This window comes from Pseudophryne corroboree, chromosome 5, assembly GCF_028390025.1.
Source record: "Pseudophryne corroboree isolate aPseCor3 chromosome 5, aPseCor3.hap2, whole genome shotgun sequence".
Taxonomy (NCBI): Eukaryota; Metazoa; Chordata; class Amphibia; order Anura; family Myobatrachidae; genus Pseudophryne; species Pseudophryne corroboree.
In genome coordinates this window covers 824,852,954-824,863,536 of record NC_086448.1, presented here as the reverse complement: position 1 = coordinate 824,863,536, position 10,583 = coordinate 824,852,954, and positions in this window count along the sequence as shown.

Sequence of the window (10,583 nt, the reverse complement as noted above, 5' to 3'; positions counted from 1 at the left end):
CAGTTAGATTTTTGTGCCCGAACGAGAAGGGTGCAGGCTAGGTGGCTCTCCTGAGCTGCTTAGAGTAAAAGTTTATTTTAGGTTTTTTATTTTCAGTGAGTCCTGCTGGCAACAGGCTCACTGCATCGTGGGACTAAGGGGAGAAGAAGCGAACTTACCTGCGTGCAGAGTGGATTGGGCTTCTTAGGCTACTGGACATTAGCTCCAGAGGGACGATCACAGGTTCAGCCTGGATGGGTCCCGGAGCCGCGCCGCCGGCCCCCTTACAGAGCCAGAAGAGCGAAGAGGTCCGGTGAAATCGGCGGCAGAAGACGGTCCTGTCTTCAACTAAGGTAGCGCACAGCACCGCAGCTGTGCGCCATTGCTCTCAGCACACTTCACACTCCGGTCACTGAGGGTGCAGGGCGCTGGGGGGGGAGCCCCCTGAGACGCAATAAAACAGAAATACCTTAGGTTGGCAAAAAGAAATACATCACATATAGCTCCTGGGCTATATGGATGTATTTAACCCCTGCCAGTTTTCCAGAAAAAAGCGGGAGATAGGCTCCGCCCCTTCACGACGTCCTTATCTCCTCAGCACACAAGCGCCATTTTCCCTCACAGCTCCGCTGGAAGGACGGCTCCCTGACTCTCCCCTGCAGACCTGCTACAGAATCAGGGTAAAAAAGAGAAGGGGGGGCACTATTGGCAGCTAATATAAAACAGCAGCTATAAAGGGAAAAACACTTATATAAGGTTATCCCTGTATATATATATATATATATATATATATATATATATATATATATATATATATATATATATATATATATATATATATATATATATATATATATATATATATATATATATATGTGTGTGTGTATATATATATATATATATATATATATATATATGTATATATATATATGTATATATATATATATATATGTGTATGTATATATATATATATATATATGTGTATGTATATATATATATATATGTGTATATATATATATATATATGTGTGTGTATATATATATATATATATATATATATATATATATATATATATAGCGCTCTGGTGTGTGCTGGCAAACTCTCCCTCTGTCTCTCCAAAGGGCTAGTGGGGTCCTGTCCTCTATCAGAGCATTCCCTGTGTGTGTGCTGTGTCGGTACATGTGTGTCGACATGTATGTGGAGGAAAATGATGTGGAGGCGGAGCAATTGCCTGGGTTAGTGATGTCACCCCCTAGGGAGTCGACACCTGACTGGATGGTCGTATTTAAAGAATTACGTGACAATGTCAGCACTTTGCAAAAAACTGTTGACGACATGAGACAGCCGGCAAATCAAATAGTGCCTGTCCAGGCGTCTCAGACACCGTCAGGGGCCCTAAAACGCCCGTTACCTCAGTGGGTCGACACAGACACAGACACTGAGTCTAGTGTCGACGGTGAGGAGACAAACGTAATGTCCAGTAGGGCCACACGTTACATGATCACGGCAATGAAGGAGGCATTGAACATTTCTGACACTACAAGTACCACAAAGAAGGGTATTATGTGGGGTGTGAAAAAACTACCAATAGTTTTTCCTGAGTCAGATGAATTAAATGAGGTGTGTGATAAAGCGTGGGTTTCCCCCGACAAAAAACTGCTAATTTCTAATAAATTATTGGCACTATATCCTTTCCCGCCAGAGGTTAGGGCGCGTTGGGAAACACCCCCTAGGGTAGATAAAGCGCTCACACGTTTATCTAAACAAGTAGCGTTACCGTCTCCTGATACGACCACCCTCAAAGAACCAGCTGATAGAAGGCTGGAAAATATCCTAAAAAGTATATACACACATACTGGTGTTATACTGCGACCAGCAATCGCTTCAGCCTGGATGTGCAGTGCTGGAGTCGCGTGGTCGGATTCCCTGACTGAAAATATTGATACCCTGGATAGGGACAATATATTATTAACTATAGAGCATTTGAAGGATGCATTACTATATATGCGTGATGCACAGAGGGATATTTGCACCCTGGCATCAATAGTAAGTGCTATGTCCATTTCTGCCAGAAGAGCGTTATGGACGCGACAGTGGTCAGGGGATGCGGATTCCAAACGACATATGGAAGTATTGCCGTATAAAGGGGAGGAGTTATTTGGGGCCGGTCTATCGGACCTGGTGGCCACGGCAACGGCTGGAAAGTCCACCTTTTTACCCCAGGTCACCTCTCAGCAGAAAAAGACACCGTCTTTTCAAACTCAGTCCTTTCGTTCCCATAAGTACAAGCGAGCAAAAGGCCACTCATTTCTGTCCCGGGGCAGAGGAAGAGGAAAAAGACTGCACCATGCAGCCTCTTCCCAGGAGCAGAAGCCCTCCCCTGCTTCTGCCAAGTCTTCAGCATGACGCTGGGGCTTTACAAGCAGACTCAGACACGGTGGGGGCCCGTCTCAAGAATTTCAACGCATAGTGGGCTCACTCGCAAGTGGACCTCTGGATTCTGCAGGTAGTATCGCAGGGGTACAAACTGGAATTCGAGGCGTTTCCCCCTCGCCGGTTCCTGAAGTCTGCTCTACCAAAGTCTCCCTCCGACAGGGAGGCAGTTTTGGAAGCCAATCACAAGCTGTATTCCCAGCAGGTGATAATCAAGGTACCCCTCCTACAACAGGGAAAGGGGTATTATTCCACGCTGTTTGTGGTACCGAAGCCGGACGGCTCGGTGAGACCAATTTTAAATCTGAAATCCTTGAACACTTACATAAAAAGGTTCAAATTCAAGATGGAGTCACTCAGAGCAGTGATAGCGAACCTGGAAGAAGGGGACTATATGGTGTCTCTGGACATCAAAGATGCTTATCTCCACGTCCCAATCTACCCTTCTCACCAAGGGTACCTCAGGTTTGTAGTACAAAACTGTCATTATCAGTTTCAGACGCTGCCGTGTGGGTTGTCCACGGCACCTCGGGTCTTTACCAAGGTAATGGCCGAAATGATGATTCTTCTTCGAAGAAAAGGCATCTTAATTATCCCTTACTTGGACGATCTCCTGATAAGGGCAAGGTCCAGGGAACAGTTAGAAGTCGGAGTAGCACTATCTCAGGTAGTGTTACGTCAGCACGGGTGGATCCTAAATATTCCAAAATCGCAGCTGATTCCAACGACACGTCTACTGTTCCTAGGAATGATTCTGGACACAGTCCAGAAAAAGGTGTTTCTCCCGGAGGAGAAGGCCAGGGAGTTATCCGAGCTAGTCAGGAACCTCCTAAAACCAGGCCAGGTGTCAGTGCATCAGTGCACGTGGGTCCTGGGAAAAATGGTGGCTTCTTACGAAGCAATTCCATTCGGAAGATTCCATGCAAGAACGTTTCAGTGGGATCTACTGGACAAATGGTCCGGATCGCATCTTCAGATGCATCAGCGGATAACCCTGTCGCCAAGGACAAGGGTGTCTCTTCTGTGGTGGCTGCAGAGTGCTCATCTACTAGAGGGCTGCAGATTTGGCATTCAGGATTGGATCCTGGTGACCACGGATGCCAGCCTGAGAGGCTGGGGAGCAGTCACACAGGGAAGAATTTTCCAGGGCTTGTGGTCAAGCATGGAAACATCTCTTCATATAAACATTCTGGAACTAAGGGCCATTTACAATGCCCTAAGTCAAGCGAAACCCCTGCTTCAGGGTCAGGCGGTATTGATCCAATCGGACAACATCACGTCAGTCACCCACGTAAACAGACAGGGCGGCACGAGAAGCAGGAGGGCAATGGCAGAAGCTGCAAGGATTCTTCGCTGGGTGGAAAATCATGTGATAGCACTGTCAGCAGTGTTCATTCCGGGAGTGGACAACTGGGAAGCGGACTTCCTCAGCAGACACGATCTCCACCCGGGGGAGTGGGGACTTCATCCAGAAGTCTTCCAAGAGATGGTAAACCGTTGGGAAAAACCAAAAGGTGGACATGATGGCGTCCCGTCTAAACAAAAAACTAGACAGATATTGCGCCAGGTCAAGGGACCCTCAGGCAATAGCGGTGGACGCTCTGGTAACACCGTGGGTGTACCAGTCAGTGTATGTGTTCCCTCCTCTGCCTCTCATACCAAAAGTACTGAGAATCATAAAAAGGAGAGGAGTAAGAACTATACTCGTGGTCCCGGATTGGCCAAGAAGGACTTGGTACCCGGAACTTCAAGAGATGCTCACGGAAGAACCGTGGCCTCTACCTCTAAGAAAGGACCTGCTCCAGCAGGGGCCTTGTGTGTTCCAAGACTTACCGCGGCTGCGTTTGACGGCATGGCGGTTGAACGCCGGATCCTGAAGGAAAAAGGCATTCCAGAAGAAGTCATCCCTACCCTGATCAAAGCCAGGAAGGATGTAACCGCAAAACATTATCACCGCATTTGGCGAAAATATGTTGCGTGGTGTGAGGCCAAGAAGGCCCCTACAGAGGAATTTCAACTGGGTCGCTTCTTCAAATTTCGGCCCTATCGATTTTCTTCCAAAAAGAACTGGCTTCAGTGCCTGAAGTGCAGACGTTTGTAAAAGGAGTACTGCATATACAGCCTCCTTTTGTGCCTCCGGTGGCACCTTGGGATCTCAATGTGGTTTTGGGGTTCCTAAAATCACATTGGTTTGAACCACTCACCACTGTGGAATTAAAATATCTCACATGGAAGGTGGTAATGCTGTTATCCCTGGCTTCAGCCAGGCGTGTCTCAGAATTGGCGGCTTTATCTTATAAAAGCCCTTACCTGATTTTTCACACGGACAGGGCAGAATTGAGGACTCGTCCTCAATTTCTCCCTAAGGTGGTTTCAGCGTTTCACGTGAACCAGCCTATTGTGGTGCCTGCGGCTACTAGGGACTTGGAGGACTCCAAGTTGCTGGACGTTGTCAGGGCCCTGAAAATATATATTTCCAGGACGGCTGGAGTCAGGAAATCTGACTCGCTGTTTATCTTGTATGCACCCAACAAGATGGGTGCTCCTGCTTCTAAGCAGACTATTGCTCGTTGGATTTGTAATACAATTCAGCTTGCACATTCTGTGGCAGGCCTGCCACAGCCAAAATCTGTAAAAGCCCATTCCACAAGGAAGGTGGGCTCATCTTGGGCGGCTGCCCGAGGGGTCTCGGCTTTACAACTTTGCCGAGCAGCTACTTGGTCAGGGGCAAACACGTTTGCAAAATTCTACAAATTTGATACCCTGGCTGAGGAGGACCTGGAGTTCTCTCATTCGGTGCTGCAGAGTCATCCGCACTCTCCCGCCCGTTTGGGAGCTTTGGTATAATCCCCATGGTCCTTATGGAGTCCCAGCATCCACTAGGACGTCGGAGAAAGTAAGATTTTACTTACCGATAAATCTATTTCTCGTAGTCCGTAGTGGATGCTGGGCGCCCATCCCAAGTGCGGATTGTCTGCAATACTTGTATATAGTTATTGTTACAAAAATTCGGGTTATTATTGTTGGGAGCCATCTTTTCAGAGGCTCTTTTGTTTATCATACTGTTAACTGGGTTCAGATCACAAGTTGTACGGTGTGATTGGTGTGGCTGGTATGAGTCTTACCCGGGATTCAATATCCTTCCTTATTATGTACGCTCGTCCGGGCACAGTATCCTAACTGAGGCTTGGAGGAGGGTCATAGGGGGAGGAGCCAGTGCACACCACCTGATCCTAAAGCTTTTATTCTTGTGCCCTGTCTCCTGCGGAGCCGCTATTCCCCATGGTCCTTACGGAGACCCAGCATCCACTACGGACTACGAGAAATAGATTTATCGGTGAGTAAAATCTTGTTATATCTTTATTGTAACTGAAAAGCATGATTACATTTACTAATGTATAAACCAAAGATTATATGTTTAAAAACCCCGCCCCAGCATCTTGGAAATGTGGGACGGCATACCACAGGTTGGTGGGGGCCATATGGCTCACAGCCATGGCTATAAGAATAGGATACAGCGCTGAATTGGGACAGAGCACTGAGAAGAAAATTCAAACGAACTTGCATCGCTATACACACGTGAAGACATTATGGTAAGTGTTATTATTATTATTATTTATTATTATTATCATTATGGATCTAGCATGTTATATTTTATTTTTTATTTTTTTATTTTACAAATATGGCTGTGAAATAAGTATAATTGTCACCTACTGAAGTTTGTTTAAATATGTGGTAATAGCGCCATCTAGTGGCTCATTTTAGGAATGCACCGACATTTTTTATTTTTATTTTATTTTACAAATATAGCTGTGAATCAGTGTGTAAAGTGCAGAAATGATATTTGAAATGTTAGGAAGCGCTTCCTAACATTTCATATATCATTTCTGCACTTTACACACATTGATTCACAGCTATATTTGTAAAATAAAATAAAAATAAAAAATGTCGGTGCATTCCTAAAATGAACCACTAGATGGCGCTATTACCACATATTTAAACAACCTTCAGTGGGTGACAATTATACTTATTTCACAGCCATATTTGTAAAATAAAAAAAATAAAAAATAAAATATAACATGCTAGATCCATAATGATAATAATAATAATAAATAATAACACTTACCATAATGTCTTCACGTGTGTATAGCGATGCAAGTTCGTTTGAATTTACTTCTCAGTGCTCTGTCCCAATTCAGCGCTGTGTCCTATTCTTATAGCCATGGCTGTGAGCCATATGGCCCCCACCAACCTGTGGTATGCCGTCCCACATTTCCAAGATGCTGGGGCGGGGTTTTTAAACATATAATCTTTGGTTTATACATTAGTAAATGTAATCATGCTTTTCAGTTACAATAAAGATATAATCTGTTAGCGGTACCGTACATGCCATACTCAGCTCTTCAAGCACATACCAATTACTTATATATGTATATATGTATTTGGTATGTGTTTGAAGTGCTTGTATAGATTGAATGGCTGTCCTTCCAAATTTAGAATACAATTATTTAATAACAAAAATAATTCATAAAAAGCATTATACAGAAGTACTTATGAACTAATGTACATGAATACAAATTATTTTATGATTCCATAAATATTCATGTGTGTATAATGTGTACATGTACTATAAATGCATTCTGTGCTTAGATTTAGGACTCATCACCATGATATCTCATTATGATATCTAATTAATCCAAAATACGGAAAAATCCGATTTGAGTCAACACATAAACCTGTAGGTGGCGCTAATGTTCTTCTACAGAGATAACAAACTGCTTTTTAAAAAAAAATGTGCTGTCATAATTTATCACTCATGGCCATTAAAAGCAATATGTTTTTAAATTAGTGCCATGTGTGATGCTTCCGTACATCTAAGAAAATGGACATGGTCATTAGTCATTATGACATTTAAAACTACACCATGTGTACCAAGCGTAATGTTTAAATTGTTGGAATGTGTAAACTATAACAAAGTGTACAGAATAGTCAAAATAGTGAATTTTTTCATCACAAACTGGCTTGTGATCTTTATTGAGCATTCTGCGCCTGGTGTTGCGTGACACTCTGCGACTGGTGTTGCGTGACACTCTGTGACTGGTGTTACGCGACAATTTTTAATACGGTTTAATATCGAACACTATACATTTATATAAAATTTAATATAAAATTTTATATTAAAGCGATATAAAACACTATCATTTAATATTAAAGGGGGTGGAACCTAGGAGAAAGGGGTGTTACAACCTGTCAAGTTTGACAGAAAGGTTGTCTTTATCTACTCACCTCTACCCTGCACCTACATACATACAATTACACCCCTACCCTGCACCCCCATCATACACCTCACCTACATACTCCCCTACCCTGTACCCCCCATCATACACCTCGCCTACATACTCCCCTACCCTGTACCCCCCCATCATACACCTCACCTACATACTCCCCTACCCTGTACCCCCCTCATACACCTCACCTACATACTCCCCTACCCTGTACCCCCCCATCATACACCTCACCTACATACTCCCCTACCCTGTACCCCCCATCATACACCTCACCTACATACTCCCCTACCTTGTACCCCCCCATCATACACCTCACCTACATACTCCCCTACCCTGTACCCCCCCATCATACACCTCACCTACATACTCCCCTACCCTGTACCCCCCAGCATACACCTCACCTACATACACCCCTACCCTGTACCCCCCATCATACACCTCACCTACATACTCCCCTACCATGTACCCCCCCATCATACACCTCACCTACATACTCCCCTACCCTGTACCCCCATCATACACCTAACCTACATACTCCCTTACCCTGTACCCCCATCATACACCTCACCTACATACTCCCCTACCCTGTACCCCCCATCATACACCTCACCTACATAGTCCCCTACCCTGTACCCCATCATACACCTCACCTACATACTCCCCTACCCTGTACCCCCCCAATCATACACCTCACATACATACTCCCCTACCCTGTACCCCCCAATCATACACCTCACCTACATACACCCCTACCCTGCCCCCCATCATACACCTCACCTACATACTCCCCTACCCTGTACCCCCCATCATACACCTCATCTACATACTCCCCTACCCTGTACCCCCCCATCATACACCTCACCTACATACACCCTTACCCTGCACCCCACCTACATACATACTCCCCTACCCCTACGTACGCACTCCCCTACCCTGCACCTACATACATACAACACCCCTACCTGCACCCCCATCATACACCTCACCTACATACACCCCTACCCTGCACCCCACCTACATACGTACTCCCCTACCCTGCACCCCACCTACATACACCCTAACCCTGCACCCCACTTACATACATACTCCCCTACCCTGCACCCCACCTACATACATACTCCCCTACCCTGCACCCCCCCATCATACACCTCACCTACATACACCCCTACCCTGCACCCCACCTACATACATACTCCCCTACCCCCCCCATCATACACCTCACCTACATACATACTCCCCTACCCTGCACCCTCCCTACATACACCCATACCCTGCACCCCACCTACATACACACAATTACTCCCCTACCCTGCTCCCCCCCTACATACATACTTCCCTTACCCTGCACCCCCCCTACATACATACTCCCCTTACCCTGCACCCCCCCTACATACATACTCCCCTTACCCTGCACCCCCCCTACATACATACTCCCCTTACCCTGCACCCCACCTACATACATACTCCCCTTACCCTGCACCTACATACATATACACCCCTACCCTGCACCTCCATACATACAAATACACCCCTACCATGCACCCCCCCATCATACACCTCATCTACATACACCCCTACCCTGTACCCCCCATCATACACCTCACGTACATACACCCCTACCATGTACCCCCCCCCATCATACACCTCACCTACATACACCCCTACCCTGTACCCCACTACATATGCCCCCACCCTATACCCCACCTACATACATACTTCCCTTACCCTGCACCCCACCTACATACACCCTTACCATGCACCCCACCTACATACACCCTTACCATGCACCCCACCTACATACATACTCCCCTACCCTGCACCCCCCCCATCATACACCTCACCTACATACTCCCCTACCCTGCACCCCACCTACATGCAATTACACCTCTACCCTGCACCTACATACATACAATTACACACCTACCCTGCACCCCCATCATACACCTCACCTACATACTCCCCTACCCTGTACCCCACCCCATCATACACCTCACCTACATACTCCCCTACCCTATACCCCCCATCATACACCTCCCCTACATACACCCATACCCTGTACCCCCATCATACACCTCACCTACATACTCCCCTACCCTGTACCCCCATCATACACCTCACCTACATACCCCCCTACCCTGTACCCCCCCATTATACACCTCACCTACATACTCCCCTACCCTGTAACCCCCATCATACAACTCACCTACATACACCCCTACCCTGTACGCCCCATCATCATACACCTCACCTACATACACCCCCTACCCTGTACCCACCTACATACACCTCCACCCTGTACCCCCCTACATACATACTTCCCTTACCCTGCACCCCACCTACATACATCCCTACCCTGCACCCCACCTACATACAATTACACCTCTACCCTACACCCCCATCATACACCTCACCTACATACTCCCCTACCCTGTACCCCCATCATACACCTCACCTACATACTCCCCTACCCTGTACCCCCCATCATACACCTCACCTACATACTCCCCTACCCTGTACCCCCCATCATACACCTCACCTACATACTCCCCTACCCTGTACCCCCCTCCCCATCATACACCTCACCTACATACTCCCCTACCCTGTACCCCCCTCCCCATCATACACCTCACCTACATACTCCCCTACCCTGTACCCATCATACACCTCACCTACATACACCCCTACCCTGTACCCCCCATCATACACCTCACCTACATACACCCTACCCTGTACCCCCCTACATACACCCCCACCCTGTACCCCCCCTACATACATACTTCCCTTACCCCGCATCCCACCTACGTACACCCTTACCCTGCACCCCACCTACATACATACTCCCCTACCCTGCACCCCACCTACATGCAATTACACCTCTACCCT